Below are 18,313 nucleotides of genomic sequence, written 5' to 3'. Positions count from 1 at the left end.
GATGTTTAGCATGTGCTGACTTCAATACGCTCTTATACATGATTTACTATTTTATTATAATGGCAGAAAAATGCCCTCTGTCTAAAATATAGAGAGAATATTTAGTATGAGAAACCACACAGATAATCATTCAGACACTGTGGGTGCAATGATTTTTTCACGTTAGTGTCTCAGTATGTGATGAAATTGAATGGGGAGGGTTTGGCGTCAGCGTCCAATCACCATCAGGCTGTGCACGATGACTATTTTGTGGCCGCTTCTCCCTTGGATGAAATGGCTTTGTAGCTTTGCACAATTGAGTAATGTGACCAAGCACTTCATCCTGAAAGATACTGATCACCTGAGCTCTGACTTCAGTGAGAGTTGAATACCCTGGCCACCTTTTTAGCAGGCCCTGTGCCATGCAGGATGGAGCCATTAGTGCGTGCAGTTAGAGGGCAGATTAAGAGCCCTTCAGATCCCTTTTTGTGTCAAATCCCTTCCTACATGTGCAATAGACAGTTCTAAGGGTTGATATAAAAGTCCTTTGTGTTTTCTGTGGGAGCCTTTTTTGTACATAGAAAGTTTGTGGATCTGTGAGATTTGCTCGGGGGGGAAGGGGGTGTCTTCTGTTTGACTCCAATGTGTCAGTTGCCCAGGAATGATCCGTGTGTGCCTTTTTTAGTTGAAAGGTTACAGTACCCTGGCCACCATTCTTGCGAAGGCTCCCATCTGCGTGAAATACTATAGCATTGTATGTTAATTTGCTTTACAGTAGAGTAATTGCATCATCTTAATGCAGTTAAGTGCCAGGACCCTGCTCTAGTAGACCGATACCTAACAGACAAAAATCAGTGAGGGACCGAAAGATCAAATGCAACATTTTCTTTAAAAGCACATGAATGTTCACTGCTAATACAGCATGACTGTCCTTTTTAGCCCTATTAAACCCGTGAAGATAATGCTTGTCTCTGGAACAAGCGTATGCATGTAAAGAAATATCTTTCAAGTCTTCAAAGGAAATGGGTTATAATTCATATGCGTGTTTTGTGGGGTGAAACACATTGTCCGTGCTCTGATGAAAACAACTTTTCTTTTATCTTATTAAAAATATTATCGAAAGATTAAAAAAAGCCTAGCAACAAACTAATTTTCAGTTTTCCACTCTCTCCTAGGAACCCCTGTAATTAGCTCTGTTTGTTTGTGTGCCGAAACAGGAACCCTCCCTGGAGCTTTTTAATATACTCTGTGCCTTTATCATGGGTAGAGAGAGACTATAGAGTAAGATGACAATGTTGTTGCAATTGCTGTAATTCGATCAATGGCAATCACCTGTGGTTTCAGCACCAGAGGAAAACCACCATCTGATACGTTATGAGCCGGGAAGCACCAATTCATTGAAGGTTGTCAGTGACAACTCTGCCCCATACTGTGTGTGTGTGTGTGTGTGTGTGTGTGTGTGTGTGTGTGTGTGTGCGTGTGCGCGCGCGCGCGCTAGAACTACAGGTATAGGGTGTGCTGCAACACCCTCTGATGTGATGTGGTGCCCATTATACACCTGGTTTACAGTTTAATTCAGTGGCACTCAGTACCCCCAGTATAAAAATTGTTCCAGTACTCTCATCTATGGGAGGCGGAGAGCCAAAAATGAGAAGATAAAATCACTCTTACCCTAATACTGGTATAATAGTCACAGCTGTTATATTAACAGAATAACTTTCTGATAAAGCCGCTCCAGAGCTGGACTGTAAAGTACAATCCAGCAGGTGTCTCCAAAGCTGCAACAGCTGGCTCTCTACAGCCTTAGAGAAGTAGCAAGGAGCACTTTGAATGAGAGCGATTGTTTATAAAGCTACCTTAGTGGCAGTTTCCCATTTATAATTTTTCACGTACATTTGCATCTGCAGATTGTACAGCTGTGCATGTATGAGTCTGAATCCCTGATTTACATTATTACTGATTAGCATTTATGAAAGGTTAGGGTGAATATTTTTCTCTAATTGTAGGTTTTTGACATGAACTAAGGACATGACAGTAAGTCATTTTGAAACATGCCCTTTGGGTTTCTTTCATATCCTCATTCTTTGTTTCAGGGTGGCTATTGACTTGTTATGCACCCGTCCTCCTATGCCATTTTGACTGCAGAGTGAGCTCATTTCTTAGCATCAGTAGATAACGGTTAAAACAAAAGAACATGAGAACATGAGTGACACTTTTCATTATAAGGCCCTGTATTGTCAGTTCCAAGGCAACATTTCCTCGCTTTGAAAGGATCCTTTTATAGATTTTCTTTTGTCATGAAAACTACTTTGTGGAATTTGCTGATGTATTACCCCTGATGACAATGGAAATAACTTGCTGTCAGGAAAGATTAATAATGTACCACTGATCTCCATGCTAGAAAATGTAAGCTACTGAACTATATACAGTTTGAATCTAAGGTTTAAACCAGGTAACATACTACAGGCTGTTAGCTAGTATTTGGTCTGTTAGGTGTGTGTGTGTGTGTGGGAAGAAAGCCGTGTGTGTGTGTGTGTGTGTGTGTGTGTGTGTGTGTGTGTGTGTGTGTGTGTGTGTGTGTGTGTGTGTGTGTGTGTGTGTGTGAGAGAGAAGAAAGCCATGCTTCATGGCTAGGGCGCCACATCTGGTTTATATTTCACTACAGCAGCGATCAAATTTCAGATCAACTGTGAACTACAATAGTACTCTAGTGTGCAAAGGACCTGAATGTGATGTTCGTTATGACAGCTGGTTTAGTGTTATTTTTGGTAACCGAATCCCAGCATTCAATAATGAAAACAGTCTAGAAATGTCTCCAGAGCAAATTATTTGTAATGGGGTGGGTAGTATGTATGCATGTTACTGCACCATTTAGCAAGAATCCTAACTGTCCACCTCTGTCATAGGCCTTGTAGAGCTAATAGATAAAGGGAGGAGTTGAATTTTAGTTCAGGTGGAAGAGAACTAAGCTTCTGGAGCAGAAAGATCCAAGTTCCTTTCCTGCTGTTGCCATGAAGTTGAGTATCTGACGTTGTCATTCTGAAGTCTGTGGCATGCCCCAAAGTGATAGCTAGGAATTCCTAAGTGGCCTCAGATTTGCTACACTATCATTTGAAAACAAGCTAAAATAATGTATTTGAGTCTTTTGTTTCTTTCCTATTCTCTTTTGTTAGAGAAAAGATACTGTCTTAGGCAGCCCACTGACAATCCTGTGGATCCTTTACCATCCCTTAAAACTACTCATCCCTCCCACGATGAACACACGGATGAAGGGCAAGATGTGTCAACACCTCACTTGCCATCTCTCTGAGTGCTTCCTCTCGGGGCATGAGGAGAGTCAAATGACACAGGGAGGGGTAATTTGTATCTCCCGGGCAGCGGTTGGGTTTAGTATAGTTCCAAAATATTTTATGAAGTGCTGAAAGGGCTCAGTCTGCTTCCAAAACAAAAAGGTCTGGTCGTGCTTCAGTTGACATCAATGGGAAAATCTCACTGACTTCAGTGGTGCAGGATTAAGCCATTGCTGCCTGCAGAGTTAACTTTCCAGTTTTGGTTTCTAGTAGTACCACCAGTGTTGTGCTCTGTGCAGACTCTAAAGAAGTGATAGTCAAATATCTTCCTTCCGGTGTACCAAATTGAAAGCCTGCCTTCACGACACTGAATGGGTTTGTAAAATCTTTAGTAAGAGCTTACTAAGTGTGTATATGGGCAGATTGATCCTCTGGAATTAGTGAAGTGGAATGAAAATATCTTCGAGTCCCTGCTAACGTGAGTCTCCTCTCAAAGGCCAAGCTCCCGGCCATCATGCAAAGTCTGAGTAGCTGTGCTCTGCACTACCGTGTTCCTCTGGGACTGCGAGAGGATTTTTCAATTTCCCTGCTGGCGTTATATGTTGATAATGAGCAGATTTTGGCGGCGGTTTCTGGGATCACATGAGCTCTCCAAACAAATCTCCAGTTTGGATATAGGATTTTGTTCTAAACCTTCTCTCCCCAGTGTGGATCTTGCTAAATGATTTATGCTTTTGTCACCTGCTGCAGTGCCCTCTACCTGGGATTCTGCATCAGCATTCAGAAACAGAAGCTGGTGCAGAATGCCAAAGCTTCATGTTAAGCAAGGTCTTTTGTCACAAGAGTAAGACCGGGTCAATTTGCACTCGCCACCTCTGCATTTCTGGGTGGAGTTGAAAGTGCACATTTGACCTTGAAATATCTAAATGGGTTAGACAGACCTAACTGAGAGACTGTTTCTCTTCTTGTGTCATGCTGTTGCAGTTCAGATTAGTGGAGGCATTTAGCAGGGAGCCCTTGTAGTAGAAGAGAGAAGGAGTTGCCTACAGGATGTTCTCAGTAATCTGCCCTTTATGGTCGGAAAATAGTCTAGTTTGAATGTATTGACCTCCAGAGATACATGCTACTTCATTTTACAGAGACAATTAGTGAGAAAGTGCCTTGAGGAGAAATATTTCGGAAGGGTCGGTATTATGGCTCACTTTGCTTTTCCTGCAAGGTCTGATTTTAATTATTGTCTTATGCAATGCTTGGATGTTGCTGCTCGTTTGGCCTTTCTTTGGGAGTGTGTTTCATTAATTGTCAAGAGCAGCTGGGCTAGGTGCCCTTTTGTGTCTGCTCTTATGACCATCACCGAGTATCCTGTGTCAGGAAACTAGATATAGGCAGGAAAATTCCAGCTGTCATAGTCAAGTGGGATCTGGCAGGAATTGTTTTTTAACCCTCCACTATTTAACGTTTTTATCAGCCACCCGTAAGAAAAAAACAAATTGGCCACTCAGAGCTTGTAGACGATACAAAAATTGGGGGAGTGGTAAATTAATGAAAAGGATAAGTCATTGGTTCATATTTATAGGACGGGGAGGGTATATCCTGGCCAGCAGTGACTCCGAAAAAGAGTTGGGGGTATGGTGAATATATCTGACACTGATCTGACACTGTGGCCAAAAGAGCTAAGATGATCTTGGGATGTATAAACAAGGGATTCTCAAGTAGAAGTAGAGAAGTTATTTTATCTCCTGTATTTGGCAGACGTGCACCCACTGCTGAAATACGGTATCCAGCTCTGATACCCACAAGTCAAGAAAGATGTTGATAAAATGGACAGAGTTCAGAGAAGAGCCACCAAAATGATTAAGGAAAACATGGCCTTGTAGGCAAGGTTCCCTGCAGCGGCTTAATGAGCCTGGCCTGCTCAGGGCTCTGCACCTGCTGTCTGGCTGGGGGAGGGGCATTTAGCTGCTCTGTCCTTAGCAGAGAGCTGCTGTTCTTGCTGAGGGAGAAGTGTCACTCCCCCAGCCAGACAGCACCATGGGCGGGGCTCACTAAGCAGTTGTGTGGCTACCATGAAGCTTAGAGGAAACTTTGCTTATAGCGATACTCAAAGAGCTCAATCTCCTCCTATTAACAGAGGAGAGAAAATGGTGATTAGGTTAGTCTATAAGAATTCACACAGGAACAAATATTTAATCGTGCCCCCTTCAATCTAGCAGACAAAGGTATAGCATGATCCAATGGCTGGGACTTGAAGCTAGACAAATTCACGTTGGAAATAAGGTGTGAATTGTTACCAGTGAAATTAATTAGCCAGAAGAACAGTTTATCAAATCAGTAGTGACAGTAGAGTTCTGACAATTTGCTGTCATGTGGAACTCTCCAGAGTATTGATACAGAGCTGTGATAATTTTTTCAAATAAACACTTTTTTTTTTTTTAACAGCAAGGCACAACACAGAGCCCCAGGGATCAAGACATACAACCAGAAGGCCCCATGAGGATGCTTTCATTTTGAAATGATTGTAGATAATGGGCAACCTTTTAAACACGTTCATAAATTAGAGAATGAATTCTCAAGTTGTAATCTGTGTGCACATAACCTCACTCTCTGGTGGTGGTTGGAGTGGCTCAGACACAGACTTCTGTCAGTCAGGGGTTGAAATCTGCCAGTCTCCTCCCTGCATGAGTCCTTCATTTTGAATGATGGGGCTGAGAAAGTGACACACAGTGCATTGTATGGGAATTTTTTCATCGTGTTTTTGTTGGATTCTTACTTGTGTAATTGTAACATGGAGATTTATTTGCATCGTCTTCTGGGAGGCTTGCAAAGGCTCTAGAAAAGGGTTAATAGAGAGTATTATTTCCGTCCATTCATAAACTTCAAGATCCCTTCAGTCAGGGCCGGACGGAGGCATGGGCGAGCCGGGCAGCTGCCCGGGGTGCCAACTGATGGGGGGCACCTGGTGGCAGCTGTAAGGGGTGTGCAGCGTCCCTTACAGCTACTATCAGGTGCCACGCACCCAACTCCCGCGGCGCCGGCCAGCAGCGCCCTTTCCCCCACAGCCGCGGGGCCCTACATGGCCCGGTGCGCGCGCCGGCAGCGACACCCAGACTGGACTGGGCCACGCATGTGCCATGCGCCTGGGGGTGGCGCCTCATGCATGTGCCGGGGTGCCAGAATGCCTCGGGCTGGCTCTGCCTTCAGTGTAAGGTGGAGGAGTATGAACAGTCAGAAGTTCATGGAGTGTGAATTCTCTACCAAGGTAGCTATTGGCTTTGGGGAAGCGGTGTCAGTCGATAACCAGCCACTTTCTGTTCTGCAAGATTTTAGTTTTGGGAGACTAACAAGAATGCCAGGAGTGGACCCCAGTAGCAGGGCCATCTTTAGGATTAATGGGGCCCTAACCAGTACCATTAAACTATGCCTGATGGCAGCTGAAGGGGGGACAATGTTTTAGTGATGTGATTTTATGATCTTCAGCAACATACTAATGACATATTTTAAAGCAATTTTTAAACTAAGCTCCTGTAGACTAACACAGTAAATTTAGAAATGGACTGTATAACCCTCCGGTTGGAAAATGCCTGTTAAATGGCTTCATTACCACTTGAATGGCTTTTTCACAGGTCGAATGTTCTACTAATCAGACTGTCAGGCTTTTTTACTTTTTATGTTAACTAGCTCCTCTCCGAAGGAAGCAGACTCACAGAACAAGGATAGGAAGATGTGGGTGGGTGGAACTCTTGAGAGTCCCAAATTTTTGGGGTGCCCTACGCAACTGCATATTCCATGTATGGTTAAGGACAGTCCTGCCAAGTAGGAGGTATCCCTCCTGTACTTCTTTGTGTTCAGACTTTGTCATCTGATACCAGGGCCGGCCCACAACATTTTGGCACCTGAGGCGGGGAGCTCAAATGACGCCCCCATCCTCCTCACTGCACCAGCAGCAGACACAATTTTCTACACTCTGGGTCCTAGCGATGCCCCCTCAAAGTCTGGCACCTGAGGTGGTCGCCTCAGTTCGCCTCATGGTAAGGCCAGCCCTGTCTGATACTCATATGCACAGAGTTTTCTGAAAGTGATGGTATTGTTAAATCACGATTCATTCAACCTTAAGCTATTTTACTAAAACTCATGGGATCAAAAGTATTAATTAAATACATAATATTTGAAAAGTGCCGAAAAAAGGGAAAGGAAAGCTCCCACCCACGGAATTCTGTCAAACCTTTCCTACAGCTGGTCAGTATATTTGCTGAGCTAATCTAGACTTTAGGAACAAAGAGCTAACCTATGTAATTCCAGAGAGAATGAGAAAAATCATCGACTGTATATTATATTATATTATATTTATTATATTATAAACAGATACCAAAGGGTGGTGCGTGGTTTTGTTGTTGTTGTTTTTTTAAAGGAACAGAAATAGCAATGTTATATTCAATAAGAACCTGAGCCCAGGAATAATGTATTTTTTCATCCAGATTAAGTTAGAGAACTTTTGCAAACCTCTTAAGCCATTGTAACAAAGTTAAATGCTTTTCTAGGAGAGAGACCCAAAATCAAGATACAAAGATATTTTTTCCCTTTTATTGCAAAATAAAGGCAGATAGATAGTCCTTTTATTTAGAGGTCAATGAGACTTTTAAAAGTAATACACGAATCAGCAAATTCCCCAGTTGTAGTCTACAGTCAGAAAGTCCTATTGGATCTGTTTAATTAGATTTCAGTGCAGCATCTGTAGCACCCATAAATTCAAATAATTAAACTTCATGATTTCTTGTGTGTTATAAATGTCACTAAAATTGCTGTTGCAGAACAGATAATTTCTTTTTGTAATTGGAATTTCTGTCATGAATTGTTTCCTCACTTATAGCAATTAGATCTTCTGAATAACTTTATATAATTGGACTCAATTGAATTATTTTTTGCGATAGGTTTGCATTTTCGATATTTTGCTCTGAGATGATATAGAATCTTGCTCTTGCTTTCTTTCTTTTTTAATTCATCTTTTAGGTTATATGTCCCTGTCTACAATATACTTTTTCCCTCATAACTTTCCATTGTTACCACCATTAAGGCAGCGCCTTACTATTATCAGTCGTAAGGATACTAGTGTTTACCTGGTGTTAGTGGGCCTAGGGTGCTGGTTCTTAAAATTGTGTGCGACCAGGAACAGCTAACAGGAGAGTTTGGAGAGGGAGTTCTCCAGGTAAAAGAGGAGTAAAAACGGGACCCTTGTGGTAAGTGGCTGTCTGGAGTGTGTGTTTGTGTGTGGGGGAGTTATTTGCAGTGTGCTGAGCTTGTGTTTGTTTGTTTGGTTTGTTTGTTTGAAGGTTTGAAATCTAGAAGCCTCTGTTAATTGGCTGAGCCTCAGTCAGGGGGAGGGGCTACCAGAGCTATATAAGCCTGTGACTCAGCGACCAGGGAGACCGCGACCAGGAACAGCTAACAGGAGAGTTTGGAGAGGGAGTTTAGAGGGGAGTTTAGAGGGCACTAGTGACTTCTGTCCTTCTTTAAAACCTAACTCTTAGAATAATCTATACTCCAGAAGTTTAAAAAGAATCCTAGTTTATACTTAAACTTATTCATTACAAACATGGAGACAGAAGCCCAGCAGCTGAGTGGGGGCTATCCTGTTTATTGCGTCGAGTGTAACATGTATGATTACCTGCCCTGTGGGCGGGTGGCGTATGTGTGCACCCGTTGCAAGGAGCTCCTGACCCTCAGAGACCGAGTTCGGGCTTTGGAGGACAAGGTGGCTGAACTGGAGGAGCTAAGGGAGGTAGAGAGCTATGTTGATGAGACTTTCCGGGACACTGTAGTACTGTCCCACCTCCAGTCTGAGAGCCCCAGTGTTCTCAAGGAGGATGAAAGTCTCAAGGGAACAGAGCATTTAATGGGAGCAGAGGGAAACCATCCTGTAGTTCGGACCCTCCTCCCAGAGGATGTTGCGGTATCCTCTCGCACTGAGGATACCTCTGATGGGGAGGGAATGCCAGTTAGGAAGAGGCAGGTGTTAGTAGTGGGTGATTCGATCGTTAGAAACATAGATAGTTGGGTTTGTGATGACCGAGAGAACCGTATGGTCACTTGCCTGCCTGGTGCGAAGGTTGCGGATCTCTCGAGGCATCTAGATAGACTTATGTGTAGTGCTGGGGAGGAGCCAGTGGTCGTGGTACATGTAGGTACCAATGACGTAGGGAAGGGTAGAAGAGATGTCCTGGAGGCCAAATTTAGGCTGCTAGGAAAGAGACTGAAATCCAGGACCTCTATGGTGGCATTTTCGGAAATGCTTCCAGTTCCACGCGCAGGGCCTGTAGTGGGAAGAACACCTCAGCAGTCCAGCACCCTGGCATTTAATTTCAAAAAGGGGAATTACGCAAAAATGAGGAGGTTAGTTAAACAGAAATTAAAAGGCACAGTGAATAGAGCCAAATCCCTGAAAGCTGCATGGAAACTTTTTAAAGACACCATAATAGAGGCCCAACTTAAATGTATACCCCAAATTAAAAAACATAGCAAGAGACCTAAAAAAGAGTCACCGTGGCTTAACTACCATGTAAAAGAAGCAGTGAGGGACAAAAAGGTATCTTTTAAGAAGTGGAAGTCCAATCCTAGTGAGATAAATAGAAAGGAACATAAACACTGTCAAATCAAGTGTAAACATGTAATAAGAAAAGCAAAAAAAGATTTTGAGGAACAGCTAGCCAAAAACTCAAAAAGAAATAACAAAATGTTTTTTAAGTACATTAGAAGCAGGAAGCCTCCTAAAAAACCTGTGGGTCCCCTAGATGATCGAGCTTTAAAAGGAGCAATCAAGGACGATAAAGCCATTGAGGAGAAACTAAATGATTTCTTTGCTTCAGTCTTCACGGCTGAGGACATTGGGGAGATTCCTGAATCTGCACCCTTCTTTGTGGGTGATGAATCTGAGGAACTGTCCCGGATTGAAGTGTCATTAGAGGGGGTTTTGGAACAAATAGAAAAACTTAATGTTAACAAATCTCCGGGACCGGATGGCATTCGTCCAAGGGTTCTAAAAGAACTTAAATGGGAAATTGCTGAGCTATTATCTGTGGTTTGTAACCTATCCTTTAAATCAGCTTCCGTTCCTAATGACTGGAAGGTAGCCAACGTGACACCAATATTTAAAAAGGGCTCTAGAGGCGATCCTGGCAATTATAGACCGGTAAGTCTAACTTCAGTACCGGGCAAATTAGTCGAAACAATAGTAAAGAATAAAATTGTGAAGCATATAGAAGAACATAATTTGTTGGACAAAAGTCAACATGGTTTCTGTAAAGGGAAATCCTGTCTTACTAATCTGTTAGAGTTCTTTGAAGGGGTTAACAAACATGCGGACAAGGGGGATCCAGTAGATATAGTATACTTGGATTTTCAGAGAGCCTTTGACAAGGTCCCTCACCAAAAGCTCTTGTGTAAATTACATGGCCATGGGATAAGAGGGAAGGTCCTTTCTTGGATTGAGAACTGGTTAAAAGACAGGAAACAAAGGGTAGGAATAAATGGTAAATTTTCAGATTGGAGAGGGGTAACTAGTGGTGTACCCCAAGGGTTAGTCCTGGGACCAATCCTTTTCAACTTATTCATAAATGATCTGGAGAAAGGGGTAAGCAGTGAGGTAGTAAAGTTTGCAGATGATACCAAACTGTTTAGGATAGTCAAGACAGAAGCAGACTGTGAGGGACTCCAAGAAGATCTCACCAAACTAAGTGATTGGGCAACAAAATGGCAAATGAAATTTAATGTGGCTAAGTGTAAAGTAATGCACATCGGGAAAAATAACCCCAACTATACGTACAGTATGATGGGGGCTAATCATGAAGAAAGGTGGTTTTTTTTTTTAAATGTCATAGAGATGTCACCTGAGTTTGCAGAGAGCCTCAAACGTTGGTTCTGAGAAGTGTGAACTGCCCCATGCATCTCAGTGAAGGGTTACATCTAGGACCATTGCCCTGGGAACCAGCTTGCTTCATCCTAGCAAAGAAGAGTGCAGCCATTCTTGACTACCAACTCAAGAGGAACTTAATGGAGGACCACTTGTTTTTCACTCCTGTTCATGGAGAAGAGGGGACCTTTGCTGCTGCTTCTAGTGCCCTGCCCGCAGATAGGGTGTCTGCTATTCCAGTTGGAGACAGGATCGCAGTGCAGGGATGAGGCACACAACTCACGGTGTATCTTGGGCCCCCGTTTGTCTGAATCTGGTCCTCAATGCTAGTTCCCATGTAGATCTACTCTGAGTAGAAGTAAATGAAGACACTGGTTACAATGGAGATCTGTCCACACTAGCATGCCTGTCATTGCTACCCCAAAGGATCTGCACCAAATGTGGCAAGAGTGGGAAATAAGAGAATTTAGTGTTTCCAGTGCTCATTTTAACAAGAGTCTAATGATATTTGGTGTTTTTTCTTAAAAGGGCAGCTCTTGGGAACAGCTTCGCTTTCCTTTTTTAAATTAAAAAAAAAAGAATTTTCTGGCCCTCATGGTTGTGGAGAGCAGCTTGAAAACCTGATCAAGAGGCATTTTAAACAGTCAACAAGTAGAACATATGCACACCAGCTCTCACCCCCTTTACACTACCAGATAAATCAGAAGGACTATAGAGTAGATTAGAATTAGCCAGTCGCTAATTGAAGATGTTCTGACCATATTCCTGGTTCATTTCCACTATCAAAATGTTACCGTAATTACATGTATGTTCTTCATGCTGTCACAATCAGACCTCCGTAACATGGGAGGTCTGTCAAGTAATACGTGAGAACATAATGGAAGCTTTCTGGGATGCCTGAAAGACACATTAGGTGTATCAAGTGTTTATTGACAAATCTTTGATTGTAGTGAAAAATCAAATTGTGCCTAATGCCTGCCAGACAGCTTAGTCTGAAGAGGAACTAGAAGAACAGCATTAACTCACATCACACAGACATGTGGATGCTGCCACTGACTTGGGCGTTACCCCTGAAATGTTCAAAGCTCAGCTTCACCATGGCTGTGGAAGACTAGAAGAGAAAGTGTCTATCTGATCTAGGGCTAATTTTGCACTTAAAAAGATTGATCTTAGACTTACCATGATGGTCTAGTTTTCTGTGAGCTGAAAGGGCTGGCCACCCTGGACCCAGCACCCTCGGAATCTGAGCTCTCCCGGGGCTCCCCTCCTGGCCACCGACCCAGCCAGTGTGCTGCTCCTGCCTCTGGAAGGGCTTCGCTCCCAGCTGATACCCTGCTCCGGCTAGCTTCCCTGCTCCCCCAGTCATCAGGGGATCCATGTCTCTGGTCTCAGGGGCTTCCCTGCCCCCCATCTGGCACCAACACTGTGTCCCCAGCTTCAGAAGCTTCCTGGCTGGCCAGCAGCTCTGCTCTTGGCCCTGCTCAGTTTGCTGGACCAGTCTGGGCTCCCTGCCCCCAGGCCACTGGTCTTCCAGGCTGCCTGCAGTGTTTTGTATATAGCTGCTCCCTGTAGTGATACCGGTAGCACGTTGCTACAGGGAGCAGTTATAATCAAACCACTGGCTGAGCTCCCAGATGTTGGCAGCCTGCGTGGCTGTGGCTGTCTTGTTCACCAACATCCGTGGTCCTACCAGACCAGAGAGTCCCAGAACACAGAGGTTAACCTGTACCAGCGTATCATATGCCTTAATTTATATGGTAGGCCAGTAAATAAAGGGGGCAGTTTAGTGGGAAGTTAGATATAGGTAATAAGAATGGCCGTATGCTTTCCAATGGTTGGCAGCTCAGAGGAATAACATTACACTCAGTATCAATAGAATTGTCCTGACAGATTTTTTTTTTATAGCACCCACATCTTTCAGTGACTACTCCATGACAAGTATTAGCCAAACAATATCACTGGAATCTCAGTGGTATCAGGGAGTATTCATGGTTTTGCATCTGTAATACCACTTTAGCAATATCTGAGATATTTCTGAAGAGGTGATTAGATATCTTTCAGAAAGCTGCCCTGTGGTCACCATTTCAGGGAATGGTTGTGTTCTGGATATATTTGAGCAATTTGGGTATTTATTTCTTATGGACGTTTTTTGTTCTTGGGATTTATTTATTTATTTCGCATTGAAAATCAATTATCTTTTTATTTTCCAAGAGCTTTATTTAAAAAAAAGCTGGATTCCTCTTGTACCCTTTTTTTCATCCATGCAGCATTTAACAGGACCTTTCTGGTTTAGTCTGCATGTGAATAACCTGAATATGACCCTCTGTTCTCAACTTTAATAGTCACAGCCCTGAATACTGAAGCTATTTCATTCTCAAGTACAAAATGAGAGTCCAGCATCAAATTGGAGCTGAATAAAATTACAGAAGGCTCCCAGCCTTATAGGCCTGATATAAATACTAAGATTGGGACTCTGTTTTGCTGCATAGAAACATAGCAAGAGAAAGTTTGTGATTATGGTCCTGGGCCAGTTCCTTGAGAAGTTACTGGGAATCTTCAGCTGACCTCCAGGGATGCTGGCTCAGGGGGTGGGTAGTGTGTGTATTACAGACACCCACCCACACAGATGGCACTGTCTTAAAGCTCATTAGGAGGGGCTGTTTTTTGCTAGGTGTTTGTATAGTACACAGCATAAGGGGGCCACAATCTCAGCTGGGGCAGAAGGACCCTGGCAAATAAATAAATACATAAATAAATATATAAAACATAGAATCTCTCTTGCTCTCTTTTCTTTTTTTAAAAAATCCCAGCAAATTCTGAACTTGCGGGTTACCTCAGAAATCTTAGATCAGCTACTCCAGACTTCCTCATTTTTCCTTAGGAAGCCATCTGGCCAATAGAGGGAAAATGCCCTTCCCTGAAGCGATGGTAGTGCAGCTTTGAGATCCTCACAGTTAACTGTTGGACTAACTTGACACCTGAGTGTCCATCTTATTATTGTATGCCTGGGACATGAGCAGCCTGACAGACTCCTGCTGTCAATGAGCACATCCAAACTGCATGTACCTCATCTTATTAACTGTTCCTGTCTTGCATTTGATAGACCTTTCAGTTAGATGTGTAATAATGTGCCTGTGTTCAAAGTGTTCGGGAAGCATTAACATAATATAAAGTTAGAACTTATGGAAATCCCTTCTAAGTTATATTAATCAACATCCAAGCCATAGAGTGGGAAGGAGAGAGTTCAGGGGAAGGCCCTGACCATTTTTTGTCCAAGCCAAGCCTGCATGATGCCCTATCTCTGCATGCTAAGTGGTAATGATGCTTTCTCAGATTTGGAAAGCATAAGTGTAAGGCCTCCTGGGTCAGGGTGTCAGGCTGCTGGGGTTTGGACCAGAGAGGGGAAGAAGATGGTTTGGGGCAAATCTGTGCACCCACTTCCCAGCTTAAGTGCTGCTTGGACCAGCTACAACAAAAGTCTTTCTTGTAGTTGCTGGTTAATATGAGTTTTTCGTGGATTCACTCTGTTCTCGTTGGGGTGGCTTTGTGTGTTGTTTTTGTATGTAATTAGCCCTAGGCAGTTTTATTCCAGTTAACCTTCCTGCTCTTCCCAATGTACTGTAAAAAGCTTTTTTGGGGTGCATTTAGTTAAAATCAATTCTACAAGCTTTAATTATGGGGTTAACTTTGTGCTATCCAGCCATCATTAGCATTAGCAGAGAATCTCTCTTAGAACAGAAATCATTAATATACAGTTAAATAAGTCTGCGTTCTGGAGTAACTTGTTCACTGATAGTGGCTGATTTAGTAATTGACCTCCCATGAGTACAAAGCTACTGCCTATTTCCCAAGTCCCACTGTGGAGACCAAATAACAGGGACTGTTGAAGTCTTCTCTTGCAGTATCCTGTGAGCCTAATTCATTGCTCTCTGACCCCAGTTTTCTGCCACTCTAGTTCCGCTAACGTCAATAGAGTTACACCAATGTGCAACTGGAGGGCTCTGTGATAAATTGGTCCCTGTGGCATTGCAATATATCTTCTGAATATAAAACTTTATGAGCTGGCATAACTCTGTTGGCTTCAGTGGTATTACCCCTGTGAATGACTTGCCTCTGTATTTCAGAGGCCCAGCAAAAATAGAGACAACCTGCTTGTGTGACGTCACAGTTGGCTGCTTTAATGCTGTACCTCAGTGATTTCTCAGGACTAATACAGAGAATGTCTACACTGTAGTCGTAGGTCCGATTGCATGTTGGATAGGGATTGGCACACTAGCTTTCAAAGAAAATTAGAATATGCAGTGGTATGGACTCAGTGATATAGAACTGTGAGCACCCAGTGTTCTGTACAGACTTGTATAGCACATGCTGATGCATCTTCACTGCAGTCCTCAGATTGAATTTATGCCACCTCTAATTGCAGCATAGACATACCCATAGTGTGCCCATTAGCATAAAGTAGGCATGCCCAAACCACTGATGTAGCTTTTGGTGGGTAGTATTGTGCAAACCTTAAAACCTTTAAAATCTAGGAAAAAAGGTTGATACACCTTGAAAGATCAAAAGCAATTAATATTTAGGGCACTTTTAACAGTCAAATTCATTAGTATTAGAGGTGTTGCACCATTTCTGAGAGTTAAACTGAATTCTGTTTCCAGCAATGGCTTACAGGAGTGAGAGACTCTACAAGAAAATATTGATCAGAGCAGTTGATGTGATATATTGTGTTACGATTTATATTTAATTTTTTTTTGGCAGGTTCCTAATATTAGCCTGTTTCACTACACCATGATCTTAATGGGCGTCAGGGAAAATGAACTACAAAAATCGCTAGATCAATACAAGCAGTAGTAATAAATGTTGTTCTCCTGGGTGAACTAATACACGGTGTTGCACCAAAATGAAATGTTGGTTTAGAATACTGGAAATGAAAAAATGTTATGGACCAATCGATGCAGAAGGCCTCCAGATGGTGCATCTTAACATTCGAAAATGCTATTACCGGCCTTTATAAATGTGAGATGACAGCGAGAACTGGATAGTGCTTGTAAAGCAGAGGGGTGTATTGAGGAAGTCCTTCAAAACACTGCACCTTATTATGGATTTCTTTCAGTGGCTTCTGAACATACACTGTCGTCACATCCTTTGCAATGCCTCCCCTTTATGTGTAGTCAGCTCATTTTGTGGGTATGGTGCTGCGTGAGGCATAGTTCTATCCCTTTTGGAATTGGTGGTGCTTCAGGGACACGAGCATGGAACAATGTCTGCCCACACAAAACTGAAATGCAATTCAGGCTGGAGGAAGGCTGGATACAGTGGTCAGCTGGGACACCATGGGAATACAGTTCCTTGGGGAGTTGTGCAGAAGTACTGGGTAACCTGAGGTATAGCAGCAAAAAATGTTCCCCTCAAGGAAATCTGCAGAGTTTCCTGGCTTCCACAAAGTAGGGAAGTTAGATAGTGTGTAATTGAATACTCATGTAATCGCATCAAATTTTAGTGATTTCAGGACTATTTGATAGTCCCTGGGGGTGGGATGGCAATCAGTGTGCTCCTGGTCCCACTCCTGGGGAGCCCCCTGCCACCTCACGCTGCTGCCTCTGTATCAGAGGCAGCAGGGCAGGGTGAAAAGCAGGAGTTAGTCCTTGATGGGAGCTAGTTTAAAAAACAGCTCCCCATGCAGGCCATGTCCCGCCTGCCGCTCTGCACTGCTGCCTTTGATACAGACTTGCTGTGGACAAGTCTGTGGGGAACTCAGACCTCTTCACGGACAGGGACTGCTGCTGCAGAGCAGCCTCTGTCGACGGTGAGCCCAGGCCCGCCATGGACAGAGGTTGCTTGGTGGCTTGGTGGCAACCTCCCCCTACACCTGCCCCCACCCCACCAGTGCACAGTCGGGTCCGCAGAGCTGCCACTCATGAACAGCCGGATTAAAAGCTGGTTTCTTTCATGGATCAGCTCCTGCCTGTCTCCCTCACCTTCCACACTGCTGCCTCTCGTATCAGAGGCAGCACTGCGGGGATGATGGGGTGGCTGGTGGATCCGGTGCTCTGTGGGGAGCCGGTTTAAAAGTCAGCTTCTCACGGGCACCAGCTCCCACCTCCCATCCCCCCCCCCTTTGCATGGCTTAAGCCTGCCCCCCTTTTGCTGTCTCTGAGGGAGGCAGCAAGGGGGGCCAAGTGGCGCCACAGAGCAGGCATGTGAGAAGAAATGGTTTAAAAGCCAGCTCTTGCGTCTTCCCCCTTCCCCCACACTGGTGCTCTGAGAGAGGCAACAGCACAGAGTGGTGTGGAGGGGGGGCCAGTGGCTTGCTTGAGCTGAGCCTTGTGGGGAGCTGGCTTGAAAGCCAGCTTCCTGCATGTACCAGCTCCTGCCTCCCTCCCTTGCTGCTTCTGATACAGAGGCAACTGGGGGGAGAGGGGGAATGTGGTAGTCGATAAGATTAACTGAAAAGCCCAGGTTTATCGGTTAATTCGGTATTCGACTACACTGTGACATCCCTAAACCCTATTAGACTGGGCAACTTCTAGATTAAGCAGCTTTTCTCACCCTATAGTGTTCACCCTTGATAGACATGTTTAGGTAGATAGAATTCTGACTTTCAGGAGAACATAACCTTTCCCCTGACACCTCCGTGGCGTACTTTCTATGCAGTGTCACAGTTATTTGTAAATGAGGCATATGGGGGTTACACATTCCAGTGCTTCTGGGGGGCGGGCACTGTGCAGATTTCCCAACTTCTTTGCTTCCTAGGAGCCATTCAAGGCAAGTGCTGCCTGGGGCTTGCACCCCGTATGCCCTCCCATACCCCAATCTCCTCATCCCAAGCCCCACCCCAGAGCCTGAATCCCCTGTCAGAGTCCTAACCCCAACCTTTTACCCTGCCCATAGCACCTTCTGCTTTTCAAACACCTCAATCTCACACCAGAGGCTGCACCCCAACTCCAGGGCGGTGGTGGGCAACCTGCAGGCTGCATGTGTCCCCTTGGGGTTCTTTGGGTGGCTTGTGAGACATTTTGTTTACTATTGCCCACCTGCAGGGTTGCCAGATTCTATTGGGTTCCCCCCCTCCCCCCGCATTACTAAAGTGAAAGGCAAGAGCACGTGAAGTGAGGTGCGTTCTGATTGGTGACAACAATGA

The 18,313-nt window shown here is 44.1% G+C and overlaps 1 protein-coding gene across 1 annotated transcript in view; it reads left to right on the top strand.

Annotated features, from left to right (window-relative positions):
- The window catches only part of SPOCK1 (SPARC (osteonectin), cwcv and kazal like domains proteoglycan 1), a 635,081-nt gene that overhangs the window by 49,113 nt on the left and 567,655 nt on the right, over nucleotides 1–18,313 (top strand). The window lies entirely within an intron of this gene.

Source organism: Pelodiscus sinensis, chromosome 16 (assembly GCF_052426305.1).
Source record: "Pelodiscus sinensis isolate ZL-2025 chromosome 16, ASM5242630v1, whole genome shotgun sequence".
Lineage (NCBI taxonomy): Eukaryota > Metazoa > Chordata > Testudines > Trionychidae > Pelodiscus > Pelodiscus sinensis.
This window is presented reverse-complemented; position numbering and strand designations above follow the sequence as displayed.